Source organism: Conger conger, chromosome 9 (assembly GCF_963514075.1).
Source record: "Conger conger chromosome 9, fConCon1.1, whole genome shotgun sequence".
NCBI lineage: Eukaryota > Metazoa > Chordata > Actinopteri > Anguilliformes > Congridae > Conger > Conger conger.
The window spans coordinates 55,281,917-55,297,948 of record NC_083768.1 but is presented as its reverse complement, the minus strand read 5'-3'; positions in this window follow the sequence as shown (position 1 = coordinate 55,297,948).

Sequence of the window (16,032 nt, the reverse complement as noted above, 5' to 3'; positions counted from 1 at the left end):
AGACCGAATACACTAGCTGCTTCCAAATGAAATATGTATGATGGTGAGTGGTTCCATATCATATATTCAAAAGGTAGCCATCTGCTCCTTTAGGAGCTTTAGATAGAGGCTTTGTAAAACCTTTAACTTTTCCCGCATTCAGAAACAAAGTTTTTCAAACTGTGCATTTCTTGAAAGTCAACACTCAAATTTCATCCAAAAAGAAAAGGTTTGATGGTGGGCCGATAATCTATCAGGTGTATGCCCATTTGCCAGAAACCGCGTCCAGAGCTCGTGAAATACATATAAGACGATTACACTAGCTGCTTCCAAATGAAATATGTATGATGGTGAGTGGTTCCATATCATATATTCAAAAGGTAGCCATCTGCTCCTTTAGGAGCTTTAGATATAGGCTTTGTAAAACCTTTAACTTTTCCTGCATTCGGAAACAAAGTTTTTCAAACTGTGCATTTCTTGAAAGTCAACACTCAAATTTCATCCAAAAAGAAAAGGTTTGATGGTGGGCCGATAATCTATCAGGTGTATGCCCATTTGCCAGAAACCGCGTCCATAGCTTGTGAAATACATATAAGACGATTTCAAGCTTTGGCACTCTAAGTTTCTTAGTAGTTGAAAATGAGCATATCTTGAAGACCGAATACACTAGCTGCTTCCAAATGAAATATGTATGATGGTGAGTGGTTCCATATCATACATTCAAAAGGTAGCCATCTGCTCATTTAGGAGCTTTAGATATAGGCTTTGTAAAACCTTTAACTTTTCCTGCATTCGGTAACAAAGTTTTTCAAACTGTGCATTTCTTGAAAGTCAACACTCAAATTTCATCGAAAAAGAAAAGGTTTGATGGTGGGCCGATAATCTATCAGGTGTATGCCCATTTGCCAGAAACCGCGTCCAGATCTTGTGAAATACATATAAGACGATTTCAAGCTTTGGCTCACTAAGTTTCTTAGTAGTTGAAAATGAGCATATCTTGAAGACCGAATACACTAGCTGCTTCCAAATGAAATATGTATGTTGGTGAGTGGTTCCCTATCATATATTCAAAAGGTAGCCATCTGCTCCTTTAGGAGCTTTAGATATAGGCTTTGTAAAACCTTTAACTTTTCCTGCATTCGGAAACAAAGTTTTTCAAACTGTGCATTTCTTGAAAGTCAACACTCAAATTTCATCCAAAAAGAAAAGGTTTGATGGTGGGCCGATAATCTATCAGGTGTATGCCCATTTGCCAGGAACCGCATTCAGAGCTTGTGAAATACATACATGACGATTTCAAGCTTTGGCACACTAAGTTTCTTAGTAGTTGAAAATGAGCATATCTTGAAGACCGAATACACTAGCTGCTTCCAAATGAAATATGTATGATGGTGAGTGGTTCCATATCATATATTCAAAAGGTAGCCTTCTGCTCCTTTAGGAGCTTTAGATATAGGCTTTGTAAAACCTTTAACTTTTCCTGCATTCGGAAACAAAGTTTTTCAAACTGTGCATTTCTTGAAAGTCAACACTCAAATTTCATCCAAAAAGAAAAGGTTTGATGGTGGGCCGATAATCTATCAGGTGTATGCCCATTTGCCAGAAACCGCGTCCAGAGCTCGTGAAATACATATAAGACGATTTCAAGCTTTGGCACTCTAAGTTTCTTAGTAGTTGAAAATGAGCATATCTTGAAGACCGAATACACTAGCTCCTTCCAAATGAAATATGTATGATGGTGAGTGGTTCCATATCATATATTCAAAAGGTAGCCATCTGCTCCTTTAGGAGCTTTAGATATAGGCTTTGTAAAACCTTTAACTTTTCCCGCATTCGGAAACAAAGTTTTTCAAACTGTGCATTTCTTGAAAGTAAACAGTCAAATTTAATCCAAAAAGAAAAGGTTTGATGGTGGGCCGATAATCTATCAGGTGTATGCCCATTTGCCAGGAACCGCATTCAGAGCTTGTGAAATACATACATGACGATTTCAAGCTTTGTCACACTAAGTTTCTTAGTAGTTGAAAATGAGCATATCTTGAAGACCGAATACACTAGCTGCTTCCAAATGAAATATGTATGATGGTGAGTGGTTCCATATCATATATTCAAAAGGTAGCCATCTGCTCATTTAGGAGCTTGAGATATAGGCTTTGTAAAACCTTTAACTTTTCCTGCATTCGGAAACAAAGTTTTTCAAACTGTGCATTTCTTGAAAGTCAACACTCAAATTTCATCGAAAAAGAAAAGGTTTGATGGTGGGCCGATAATCTATCACGTGTATGCCCATTTGCCAGAAACCGCGTCCAGAGCTTGTGAAATACATATAAGACGATTTCATGCTTTGGCTCACTAAGTTTCTTAGTAGTTGAAAATGAGCACATCTTGAAGACCGAATACACTAGCTGCTTCCAAATGAAATATGTATGTTGGTGAGTGGTTCCATATCATATATTCAAAAGGTAGCCATCTGCTCCTTTAGGAGCTTTAGATATAGGCTTTGTAAAACCTTTAACTTTTCCTGCATTCGGAAACAAAGTTTTTCAAACTGTGCATTTCTTGAAAGTCAACACTCAAATTTCATCGAAAAAGAAAAGGTTTGATGGTGGGCCGATAATCTATCACGTGTATGCCCATTTGCCAGAAACCGCGTCCAGAGCTTGTGAAATACATATAAGACGATTTCATGCTTTGGCTCACTAAGTTTCTTAGTAGTTGAAAATGAGCACATCTTGAAGACCGAATACACTAGCTGCTTCCAAATGAAATATGTATGTTGGTGAGTGGTTCCATATCATATATTCAAAAGGTAGCCATCTGCTCCTTTAGGAGCTTTAGATATAGGCTTTGTAAAACCTTTAACTTTTCCTGCATTCGGAAACAAAGTTTTTCAAACTGTGCATTTCTTGAAAGTCAACACTCAAATTTCATCCAAAAAGAAAAGGTTTGATGGTGGGCGGATAATCTATCACGTGTATGCCCATTTGCCAGAAACCGCGTCCAGAGCTTGTGAAATACATATAAGACGATTTCAAGCTTTGGCACACTAAGTTTCTTAGTAGTTGAAAATGAGCATTATTTGAAGACCGAATACACTAGCTGCTTCCAAATGAAATATGTATGATGGTGAGTGGTTCCATATCATATATTCAAAAGGTAGCCATCTGCTCCTTTAGGAGCTTTAGATATAGGCTTTGTAAAACCTTTAACTTTTCCTGCATTCGGAAACAAAGTTTTTCAAACTGTGCATTTCTTGAAAGTCAACACTCAAATTTCATCCAAAAAGAAAAGGTTTGATGGTGGGCCGATAATCTATCAGGTGTATGCCCATTTGCCAGAAACCGGGTCCAGAGCTTGTGAAATACATATAAGACGATTTCAAGCTTTGGCACTCTAAGGTTCTTAGTAGTTGAAAATGAGCATATCTTGAAGACCGAATACACTAGCTGCTTCCAAATGAAATATGTATGATGGTGAGTGGTTCCATATCATATATTCAAAAGGTAGCCATCTGCTCCTTTAGGAGCTTTAGATATAGGCTTTGTAAAACCTTTAACTTTTCCTGCATTCGGAAACAAAGTTTTTCAAACTGTGCATTTCTTGAAAGTCAACACTCAAATTTCATCCAAAAAGAAAAGGTTTGATGGTGGGCCGATAATCTATCAGGTGTATGCCCATTTGCCAGAAACCGCGTCCATAGCTTGTGAAATACATATAAGACGATTTCAAGCTTTGGCACTCTAAGTTTCTTAGTAGTTGAAAATGAGCATATCTTGAAGACCGAATACACTAGCTGCTTCCAAATGAAATATGTATGATGGTGAGTGGTTCCATATCATACATTCAAAAGGTAGCCATCTGCTCATTTAGGAGCTTTAGATATAGGCTTTGTAAAACCTTTAACTTTTCCTGCATTCGGAAACAAAGTTTTTCAAACTGTGCATTTCTTGAAAGTCAACACTCAAATTTCATCGAAAAAGAAAAGGTTTGATGGTGGGCCGATAATCTATCAGGTGTATGCCCATTTGCCAGAAACCGCGTCCAGATCTTGTGAAATACATATAAGACGATTTCAAGCTTTGGCTCACTAAGTTTCTTAGTAGTTGAAAATGAGCATATCTTGAAGACCGAATACACTAGCTGCTTCCAAATGAAATATGTATGTTGGTGAGTGGTTCCCTATCATATATTCAAAAGGTAGCCATCTGCTCCTTTAGGAGCTTTAGATATAGGCTTTGTAAAACCTTTAACTTTTCCTGCATTCGGAAACAAAGTTTTTCAAACTGTGCATTTCTTGAAAGTCAACACTCAAATTTCATCCAAAAAGAAAAGGTTTGATGGTGGGCCGATAATCTATCAGGTGTATGCCCATTTGCCAGGAACCGCATTCAGAGCTTGTGAAATACATACATGACGATTTCAAGCTTTGGCACACTAAGTTTCTTAGTAGTTGAAAATGAGCATATCTTGAAGACCGAATACACTAGCTGCTTCCAAATGAAATATGTATGATGGTGAGTGGTTCCATATCATATATTCAAAAGGTAGCCTTCTGCTCCTTTAGGAGCTTTAGATATAGGCTTTGTAAAACCTTTAACTTTTCCTGCATTCGGAAACAAAGTTTTTCAAACTGTGCATTTCTTGAAAGTCAACACTCAAATTTCATCCAAAAAGAAAAGGTTTGATGGTGGGCCGATAATCTATCAGGTGTATGCCCATTTGCCAGAAACCGCGTCCAGAGCTCGTGAAATACATATAAGACGATTTCAAGCTTTGGCACTCTAAGTTTCTTAGTAGTTGAAAATGAGCATATCTTGAAGACCGAATACACTAGCTCCTTCCAAATGAAATATGTATGATGGTGAGTGGTTCCATATCATATATTCAAAAGGTAGCCATCTGCTCCTTTAGGAGCTTTAGATATAGGCTTTGTAAAACCTTTAACTTTTCCCGCATTCGGAAACAAAGTTTTTCAAACTGTGCATTTCTTGAAAGTAAACAGTCAAATTTAATCCAAAAAGAAAAGGTTTGATGGTGGGCCGATAATCTATCAGGTGTATGCCCATTTGCCAGGAACCGCATTCAGAGCCTGTGAAATACATACATGACGATTTCAAGCTTTGTCACACTAAGTTTCTTAGTAGTTGAAAATGAGCATATCTTGAAGACCGAATACACTAGCTGCTTCCAAATGAAATATGTATGATGGTGAGTGGTTCCATATCATATATTCAAAAGGTAGCCATCTGCTCATTTAGGAGCTTTAGATATAGGCTTTGTAAAACCTTTAACTTTTCCTGCATTCGGAAACAAAGTTTTTCAAACTGTGCATTTCTTGAAAGTCAACACTCAAATTTCATCGAAAAAGAAAAGGTTTGATGGTGGGCCGATAATCTATCACGTGTATGCCCATTTGCCAGAAACCGCGTCCAGAGCTTGTGAAATACATATAAGACGATTTCATGCTTTGGCTCACTAAGTTTCTTAGTAGTTGAAAATGAGCACATCTTGAAGACCGAATACACTAGCTGCTTCCAAATGAAATATGTATGTTGGTGAGTGGTTCCATATCATATATTCAAAAGGTAGCCATCTGCTCCTTTAGGAGCTTTAGATATAGGCTTTGTAAAACCTTTAACTTTTCCTGCATTCGGAAACAAAGTTTTTCAAACTGTGCATTTCTTGAAAGTCAACACTCAAATTTCATCCAAAAAGAAAAGGTTTGATGGTGGGCGGATAATCTATCACGTGTATGCCCATTTGCCAGAAACCGCGTCCAGAGCTTGTGAAATACATATAAGACGATTTCAAGCTTTGGCACACTAAGTTTCTTAGTAGTTGAAAATGAGCATTATTTGAAGACCGAATACACTAGCTGCTTCCAAATGAAATATGTATGATGGTGAGTGGTTCCATATCATATATTCAAAAGGTAGCCATCTGCTCCTTTAGGAGCTTTAGATATAGGCTTTGTAAAACCTTTAACTTTTCCTGCATTCGGAAACAAAGTTTTTCAAACTGTGCATTTCTTGAAAGTCAACACTCAAATTTCATCCAAAAAGAAAAGGTTTGATGGTGGGCCGATAATCTATCAGGTGTATGCCCATTTGCCAGAAACCGGGTCCAGAGCTTGTGAAATACATATAAGACGATTTCAAGCTTTGGCACTCTAAGTTTCTTAGTAGTTGAAAATGAGCATATCTTGAAGACCGAATACACTAGCTGCTTCCAAATGAAATATGTATGATGGTGAGTGGTTCCATATCATATATTCAAAAGGTAGCCATCTGCTCCTTTAGGAGCTTTAGATATAGGCTTTGTAAAACCTTTAACTTTTCCCGCATTCAGAAACAAAGTTTTTCAAACTGTGCATTTCTTGAAAGTCAACACTCAAATTTCATCCAAAAAGAAAAGGTTTGATGGTGGGCCGATAATCTATCAGGTGTATGCCCATTTGTCAGAAACCGCGTCCAGAGCTCGTGAAATACATATAAGACTATTACACTAGCTGCTTCCAAATGAAATATGTATGATGGTGAGTGGTTCCATATCATATATTCAAAAGGTAGCCATCTGCTCCTTTAGGAGCTTTAGATATAGGCTTTGTAAAACCTTTAACTTTTCCTGCATTCGGAAACAAAGTTTTTCAAACTGTGCATTTCTTGAAAGTCAACACTCAAATTTCATCCAAAAAGAAAAGGTTTGATGGTGGGCCGATAATCTATCAGGTGTATGCCCATTTGCCAGAAACCGCGTCCATAGCTTGTGAAATACATATAAGACGATTTCAAGCTTTGGCACTCTAAGTTTCTTAGTAGTTGAAAATGAGCATATCTTGAAGACCGAATACACTAGCTGCTTCCAAATGAAATATGTATGATGGTGAGTGGTTCCATATCATACATTCAAAAGGTAGCCATCTGCTCATTTAGGAGCTTTAGATATAGGCTTTGTAAAACCTTTAACTTTTCCTGCATTCGGAAACAAAGTTTTTCAAACTGTGCATTTCTTGAAAGTCAACACTCAAATTTCATCGAAAAAGAAAAGGTTTGATGGTGGGCCGATAATCTATCAGGTGTATGCCCATTTGCCAGAAACCGCGTCCAGATCTTGTGAAATACATATAAGACGATTTCAAGCTTTGGCTCACTAAGTTTCTTAGTAGTTGAAAATGAGCATATCTTGAAGACCGAATACACTAGCTGCTTCCAAATGAAATATGTATGTTGGTGAGTGGTTCCCTATCATATATTCAAAAGGTAGCCATCTGCTCCTTTAGGAGCTTTAGATATAGGCTTTGTAAAACCTTTAACTTTTCCCGCATTCAGAAACAAAGTTTTTCAAACTGTGCATTTCTTGAAAGTCAACACTCAAATTTCATCCAAAAAGAAAAGGTTTGATGGTGGGCCGATAATCTATCAGGTGTATGTCCATTTGCCAGAAACCGCGTCCAGAGCTCGTGAAATACATATAAGACGATTACACTAGCTGCTTCCAAATGAAATATGTATGATGGTGAGTGGTTCCATATCATATATTCAAAAGGTAGCCATCTGCTCCTTTAGGAGCTTTAGATATAGGCTTTGTAAAACCTTTAACTTTTCCTGCATTCGGAAACAAAGTTTTTCAAACTGTGCATTTCTTGAAAGTCAACACTCAAATTTCATCCAAAAAGAAAAGGTTTGATGGTGGGCCGATAATCTATCAGGTGTATGCCCATTTGCCAGGAACCGCATTCAGAGCTTTATGAAATACATACATGACGATTTCAAGCTTTGGCACACTAAGTTTCTTAGTAGTTGAAAATGAGCATATCTTGAAGACCGAATACACTAGCTGCTTCCAAATGAAATATGTATGATGGTGAGTGGTTCCATATCATATATTCAAAAGGTAGCCTTCTGCTCCTTTAGGAGCGTTAGATATAGGCTTTGTAAAACCTTTAACTTTTCCTGCATTCGGAAACAAAGTTTTTCAAACTGTGCATTTCTTGAAAGTCAACACTCAAATTTCATCCAAAAAGAAAAGGTTTGATGGTGGGCCGATAATCTATCACGTGTATGCCCATTTGCCAGAAACCGCGTCCAGAGCTTGTGAAATACATATAAGACGATTTCAAGCTTTGGCACTCTAAGTTTCTTAGTAGTTGAAAATGAGCATATCTTGAAGACCGAATACACTAGCTGCTTCCAAATGAAATATGTATGATGGTGAGTGGTTCCATATCATATATTCAAAAGGTAGCCATCTGCTCTTTTAGGAGCTTTAGATATAGGCTTTGTAAAACCTTTAACTTTTCCCGCATTCGGAAACAAAGTTTTTCAAACTGTGCATTTCTTGAAAGTCAACAGTCAAATTTAATCCAAAAAGAAAAGGTTTGATGGTGGGCCGATAATCTATCAGGTGTATGCCCATTTGCCAGGAACCGCATTCAGAGCTTGTGAAATACATACATGACGATTTCAAGCTTTGTCACACTAAGTTTCTTAGTAGTTGAAAATGAGCATATCTTGAAGACCGAATACACTAGCTGCTTCCAAATGAAATATGTATGATGGTGAGTGGTTCCATATCATATATTCAAAAGGTAGCCATCTGCTCCTTTAGGAGCTTTAGATATAGGCTTTGTAAAACCTTTAACTTTTCCTGCATTCGGAAACAAAGTTTTTCAAACTGTGCATTTCTTGAAAGTCAACACTCAAATTTCATCCAAAAAGAAAAGGTTTGATGGTGGGCCGATAATCTATCACGTGTATGCCCATTTGCCAGAAACCGCGTCCAGAGCTTGTGAAATACATATAAGACGATTTCAAGCTTTGGCACTCTAAGTTTCTTAGTAGTTGAAAATGAGCATATCTTGAAGACCGAATACACTAGCTGCTTCCAAATGAAATATGTATGATGGTGAGTGGTTCCATATCATATATTCAAAAGGTAGCCATCTGCTCCTTTAGGAGCTTTAGATATAGGCTTTGTAAAACCTTTAACTTTTCCCGCATTCGGAAACAAAGTTTTTCAAACTGTGCATTTCTTGAAAGTCAACAGTCAAATTTAATCCAAAAAGAAAAGGTTTGATGGTGGGCCGATAATCTATCAGGTGTATGCCCATTTGCCAGGAACCGCATTCAGAGCTTGTGAAATACATACATGACGATTTCAAGCTTTGTCACACTAAGTTTCTTAGTAGTTGAAAATGAGCATATCTTGAAGACCGAATACACTAGCTGCTTCCAAATGAAATATGTATGATGGTGAGTGGTTCCATATCATATATTCAAAAGGTAGCCATCTGCTCCTTTAGGAGCTTTAGATATAGGCTTTGTAAAACCTTTAACTTTTCCTGCATTCGGAAACAAAGTTTTTCAAACTGTGCATTTCTTGAAAGTCAACACTCAAATTTCATCCAAAAAGAAAAGGTTTGATGGTGGGCCGATAATCTATCACGTGTATGCCCATTTGCCAGAAACCGCGTCCAGAGCTTGTGAAATACATATAAGACGATTTCAAGCTTTGGCACTCTAAGTTTCTTAGTAGTTGAAAATGAGCATATCTTGAAGACCGAATACACTAGCTGCTTCCAAATGAAATATGTATGATGGTGAGTGGTTCCATATCATATATTCAAAAGGTAGCCATCTGCTCCTTTAGGAGCTTTAGATATAGGCTTTGTAAAACCTTTAACTTTTCCCGCATTCGGAAACAAAGTTTTTCAAACTGTGCATTTCTTGAAAGTCAACACTCAAATTTCATCCAAAAAGAAAAGGTTTAATGGTGGGCCGATAATCTATCAGGTGTATGCCCATTTGCCAGAAACCGCGTCCAGAGCTTGTGAAATACATATAAGACGATTTCAAGCTTTGGCACTCTAAGTTTCTTAGTAGTTGAAAATTAGCATATCTTGAAGACCGAATACACTAGCTGCTTCCAAATGAAATATGTATGATGGTGAGTGGTTCCATATCATATATTCAAAAGGTAGCCATCTGCTCCTTTAGGAGCTTTAGATATAGGCTTTGTAAAACCTTTAACTTTTCCTGCATTCGGAAACAAAGTTTTTCAAACTGTGCATTTCTTGAAAGTCAACACTCAAATTTCATCCAAAAAGAAAAGGTTTGATGGTGGGCCGATAATCTATCAGGTGTATGCCCATTTGCCAGAAACCGCGTCCAGAGCTCGTGAAATACATATAAGACGATTTCAAGCTTTGGCACTCTAAGTTTCCTAGTAGTTGAAAATGAGCATATCTTGAAGACCGAATACACTAGCTCCTTCCAAATGAAATATGTATGATGGTGACTGGTTCCATATCATATATTCAAAAGGTAGCCATCTGCTCCTTTAAGAGCTTTAGATATAGGCTTTGTAAAACCTTTAACTTTTCCCGCATTCGGAAACAAAGTTTTTCAAACTGTGCATTTCTTGAAAGTCAACAGTCAAATTTAATCCAAAAAGAAAAGGTTTGATGGTGGGCCGAAAATCTATCAGCTGTATGCCCATTTGCCAGGAACCGCATTCAGAGCTTGTGAAATACATACATGACGATTTCAAGCTTTGTCACACTAAGTTTCTTAGTAGTTGAAAATGAGCATATCTTGAAGACCGAATACACTAGCTGCTTCCAAATGAAATATGTATGATGGTGTGTGGTTCCATATCATATATTCAAAAGGTAGCCATCTGCTCCTTTAGGAGCTTTAGATATAGGCTTTGTAAAACCTTTAACTTTTCCTGCATTCGGAAACAAAGTTTTTCAAACTGTGCATTTCTTGAAAGTCAACACTCAAATTTCATCCAAAAAGAAAAGGTTTGATGGTGGGCCGATAATCTATCACGTGTATGCCCATTTGCCAGAAACCGCGTCCAGAGCTTGTGAAATTCATATAAGACGATTTCAAGCTTTGGCACTCTAAGTTTCTTAGTAGTTGAAAATGAGCATATCTTGAAGACCGAATACACTAGCAGCTTCCAAATGAAATATGTATGATGGTGAGTGGTTCCATATCATATATTCAAAAGGTAGCCATCTGCTCCTTTAGGAGCTTTAGATATAGGCTTTGTAAAACCTTTAACTTTTCCGGCATTCGGAAACAAAGTTTTTCAAACTGTGCATTTCTTGAAAGTCAACACTCAAATTTCATCCAAAAAGAAAAGGTTTGATGGTGGCCCGATAATCTATCACGTGTATGCCCATTTGCCAGAAACCGCGTCCAGAGCTTGTGAAATACATATAAGACGATTTCAAGCTTTGGCACTCTAAGTTTCTTAGTAGTTGAAAATGAGCATATCTTGAAGACCGAATACACTAGCTGCTTCCAAATGAAATATGTATGATGGTGAGTGGTTCCATATCATATATTCAAAAGGTAGCCATCTGCTCCTTTAGCAGCTTTAGATATAGGCTTTGTAAAACCTTTAACTTTTCCCGCATTCAGAAACAAAGTTTTTCAAACTGTGCATTTCTTGAAAGTAAACAGTCAAATTTCATCCAAAAAGAAAAGGTTTGATGGTGGGCCGATAATCTATCAGGTGTATGCCCATTTGCCAGAAACCGCGTCCAGAGCTTGTGAAATACATATAAGACGATTTCAAGCTTTGGCACACTAAGTTTCTTAGTAGTTGAAAATGAGCATATCTTGAAGACCGAATACACTGGCTGCTTCCAAATGAAATATGTATGATGGTGAGTGGTTCCATATCATATATTCAAAAGGTAGCCATCTGCTCCTTTAGGAGCTTTAGATATAGGCTTTGTAAAACCTTTAACTTTTCCTGAATTCGGAAACAAAGTTTTTCAAACTGTGCATTTCTTGAAAGTCAACAGTCAAATTTCATCCAAAAAAAAAAAGGTTAGATGGTGGGCCGATAATCTATCAGGTGTATGCCCATTTGCCAGAAACCGCATTCAGAGCTTGTGAAATACATACATGACGATTTCAAGCTTTGGCACACTAAGTTTCTTAGTAGTTGAAAATGAGCATATCTTGAAGACCGAATACACTAGCTGCTTCCAAATGAAATATGTATGATGGTGAGTGGTTCCATATCATATATTCAAAAGGTAGCCATCTGCTCATTTAGGAGCTTTAGATATAGGCTTTGTAAAACCTTTAACTTTTCCTGCATTCGGAAACAAAGTTTTTCAAACTGTGCATTTCTTGAAAGTCAACACTCAAATTTCATCCAAAAAGAAAAGGTTTGATGGTGGGCCGATAATCTATCAGGTGTATGCCCATTTGCCAGAAACCGCGTCCAGAGCTTGTGAAATACATATAAGACGATTTCAAGCTTTGGCACTCTAAGTTTCTTAGTAGTTGAAAATGAGCATATCTTGAAGACCGAATACACTAGCTGCTTCCAAATGAAATATGTATGATGGTGAGTGGTTCCATATCATATATTCAAAAGGTAGCCATCTGCTCCTTTAGGAGCTTTAGATATAGGCTTTGTAAAACCTTTAACTTTTCCCGCATTCGGAAACAAAGTTTTTCAAACTGTGCATTTCTTGAAAGTCAACACTCAAATTTCATCCAAAAAGAAAAGGTTTGATGGTGGGCCGATAATCTATCAGGTGTATGCCCATTTGCCAGAAACCGCGTCCAGAGCTTGTGAAATACATATAAGACGATTTCAAGCTTTGGCACTCTAAGTTTCTTAGTAGTTGAAAATGAGCATATCTTGAAGACCGAATACACTAGCTGCTTCCAAATGAAATATGTATGATGGTGAGTGGTTCCATATCATATATTCAAAAGGTAGCCATCTGCTCCTTTAGGAGCTTTAGATATAGGCTTTGTAAAACCTTTAACTTTTCCGGCATTCGGAAACAAAGTTTTTCAAACTGTGCATTTCTTGAAAGTCAACACTCAAATTTCATCCAAAAAGAAAAGGTTTGATGGTGGGCCGATAATCTATCACGTGTATGCCCATTTGCCAGAAACCGCGTCCAGAGCTTGTGAAATACATATAAGACGATTTCAAGCTTTGGCACTCTAAGTTTCTTAGTAGTTGAAAATGAGCATATCTTGAAGACCGAATACACTAGCTGCTTCCAAATGAAATATGTATGATGGTGAGTGGTTCCATATCATATATTCAAAAGGTAGCCATCTGCTCCTTTAGGAGCTTTAGATATAGGCTTTGTAAAACCTTTAACTTTTCCCGCATTCGGAAACAAAGTTTTTCAAACTGTGCATTTCTTGAAAGTCAACACTCAAATTTCATCCAAAAAGAAAAGGTTTGATGGTGGGCCGATAATCTATCAGGTGTATGCCCATTTGCCAGAAACCGCGTCCAGAGCTTGTGAAATACATATAAGACGATTTCAAGCTTTGGCACTCTAAGTTTCTTAGTAGTTGAAAATGAGCATATCTTGAAGACCGAATACACTAGCTGCTTCCAAATGAAATATGTATGATGGTGAGTGGTTCCATATCATATATTCAAAAGGTAGCCTTCTGCTCCTTTAGGAGCTTTAGATATAGGCTTTGTAAAACCTTTAACTTTTCCGGCATTCGGAAACAAAGTTTTTCAAACTGTGCATTTCTTGAAAGTCAACACTCAAATTTCATCCAAAAAGAAAAGGTTTGATGGTGGGCCGATAATCTATCACGTGTATGCCCATTTGCCAGAAACCGCGTCCAGAGCTTGTGAAATACTTATAAGACGATTTCAAGCTTTGGCACTCTAAGTTTCTTAGTAGTTGAAAATGAGCATATCTTGAAGACCGAATACACTAGCTGCTTCCAAATGAAATATGTATGATGGTGAGTGGTTCCATATCATATATTCAAAAGGTAGCCATCTGCTCCTTTACGAGCTTTAGATATAGGCTTTGTAAAACCTTTAACTTTTCCTGCATTCGGAAACAAAGTTTTTCAAACTGTGCATTTCTTGAAAGTCAACACTCAAATTTCATCCAAAAAGAAAAGGTTTGATGGTGGGCCGATAATCTATCACGTGTATGCCCATTTGCCAGAAACCGCGTCCAGAGCTTGTGAAATACATATAAGACGATTTCAAGCTTTGGCTCACTAAGTTTCTTTGTAGTTGAAAATGAGCATATCTTGAAGACCGAATACACTAGCTGCTTCCAAATGAAATATGTATGTTGGTGATTGGTTCCATATCATATATTCAAAAGGTAGCCATCTGCTCCTTTAGGAGCTTTAGATATAGGCTTTGTAAAACCTTTAACTTTTCCTGCATTCGGAAACAAAGTTTTTCAAACTGTGCATTTCTTGAAAGTCAACACTCAAATTTCATCCAAAAAGAAAAGGTTTGATGGTGGGCGGATAATCTATCACGTGTATGCCCATTTGCCAGAAACCGCGTCCAGAGCTTGTGAAATACATATAAGACGATTTCAAGCTTTGGCACACTAAGTTTCTTAGTAGTTGAAAATGAGCATTATTTGAAGACCGAATACACTAGCTGCTTCCAAATGAAATATGTATGATGGTGAGTGGTTCCATATCATATATTCAAAAGGTAGCCATCTGCTCCTTTAGGAGCTTTAGATATAGGCTTTGTAAAACCTTTAACTTTTCCTGCATTCGGAAACAAAGTTTTTCAAACTGTGCATTTCTTGAAAGTCAACACTCAAATTTCATCCAAAAAGAAAAGGTTTGATGGTGGGCCGATAATCTATCAGGTGTATGCCCATTTGCCAGAAACCGGGTCCAGAGCTTGTGAAATACATATAAGACGATTTCAAGCTTTGGCACTCTAAGTTTCTTAGTAGTTGAAAATGAGCATATCTTGAAGACCGAATACACTAGCTGCTTCCAAATGAAATATGTATGATGGTGAGTGGTTCCATATCATATATTCAAAAGGTAGCCATCTGCTCCTTTAGGAGCTTTAGATATAGGCTTTGTAAAACCTTTAACTTTTCCCGCATTCGGAAACAAAGTTTTTCAAACTGTGCATTTCTTGAAAGTCAACACTCAAATTTCATCCAAAAAGAAAAGGTTTGATGGTGGGCCGATAATCTATCAGGTGTATGCCCATTTGCCAGAAACCGCGTCCAGAGCTCGTGAAATACATATAAGACGATTTCAAGCTTTGGCACTCTAAGTTTCTTAGTAGTTGAAAATGAGCATATCTTAAAGACCGATTACACTAGCTGCTTCCAAATGAAATATGTATGATGGTGAGTGGTTCCATATCATATATTCAAAAGGTAGCCATCTGCTCCTTTAGGAGCTTTAGATATAGGCTTTGTAAAACCTTTAACTTTTCCTGCATTCGGAAACAAAGTTTTTCAAACTGATCATTTCTTGAAAGTCAACACTCAAATTTCATCCAAAAAGAAAAGGTTTGATGGTGGGCCGATAATCTATCAGGTGTATGCCCATTTGCCAGGAACCGCATTCAGAGCTTGTGAAATACATACATGACGATTTCAAGCTTTGGAACACTAAGTTTCTTAGTAGTTGAAAATGAGCATATCTTGAAGACCGAATACACTAGCTACTTCCAAATGAAATATGTATGATGGTGAGTGGTTCCATATCATATATTCAAAAGGTAGCCATCTGTTCCTTTAGGAGCTTTAGATATAGGCTTTGTAAAACCTTTAACTTTTCCCGCATTCGGAAACAAAGTTTTTCAAACTGTGCATTTCTTGAAAGTCAACACTCAAATTTCATCCAAAAAGAAAAGGTTTGATGGTGGGCCGATAATCTATCAGGTGTATGCCCATTTGCCAGAAACCGCGTCCAGAGCTTGTGAAATACATATAAGACGATTTCAAGCTTTGGCACTCTAAGTTTCTTAGTAGTTGAAAATGAGCATATCTTGAGGACCGAATACACTAGCTGCTTCCAAATGAAATATGTATGATGGTGAGTGGTTCCATATCATATATTCAAAAGGTAGCCATCTGCTCCTTTAGGAGCTTTAGATATAGGCTTTGTAAAACCTTTAACTTTTCCGGCATTCGGAAACAAAGTTTTTCAAACTGTGCATTTCTTGAAAGTCAACACTCAAATTTCATCCAAAAAGAAAAGGTTTGATGGTGGGCCGATAATCTATCACGTGTATGCCCATTTG